Genomic DNA, 634 nt, shown 5'->3' on the forward strand with positions numbered 1-634 from the left:
ATATATATATATATATATATATATATATATATATATATATATATATATATCTTTCCCAGGTTCAATAGCAGGATGTTAAAGGTGCTTGGATCTCTCCAAATTCCAATAACTGACCTGATCTGCCCCTCTCTGTCCAGTTTGGATGTAAAGGTCGAAAGCTGAATACATACCAGGTTTCGCATTCCCCCCCCCCCTTGAATATTGAGAGACCGTTCGCAGCAATGTAAGCACATCTCATTTAACATGGAGGAGAAGAAGAAGAAAAGCCAAGCACGGAATCCTAATTTTTCCTGTTGAGAAAAGCTGGACGGGGTGATTTGTTGGGCAGTTTCCCCAGCATGGTAGCAAAGCGATTTGTTTTGCCAGTCGCACCGTTGCCCGGTCGGCAGAGTAAGTGACCACTTCTTCATCTGACTGAATCATGGCACAGAAACTCATCCTTTAACCCTGTCTAGCAAAGCACTTAAGAGTACTGTATCCAGAAATCAATGGGATGTAATGGCACTCATTTGTATTTAGCCGTGTTGTGGAGCTTTTGTGGCCGCGAAGCTAAACGCACCTAAATGATTGTTAAAGCAACTAAATTGTTGAATCCTAAACACTGGACAATGTTGGGTGAGCAATTTGGGAAGCG

This window comes from Sceloporus undulatus, chromosome 7, assembly GCF_019175285.1.
Source record: "Sceloporus undulatus isolate JIND9_A2432 ecotype Alabama chromosome 7, SceUnd_v1.1, whole genome shotgun sequence".
NCBI classification, from domain to species: Eukaryota; Metazoa; Chordata; class Lepidosauria; order Squamata; family Phrynosomatidae; genus Sceloporus; species Sceloporus undulatus.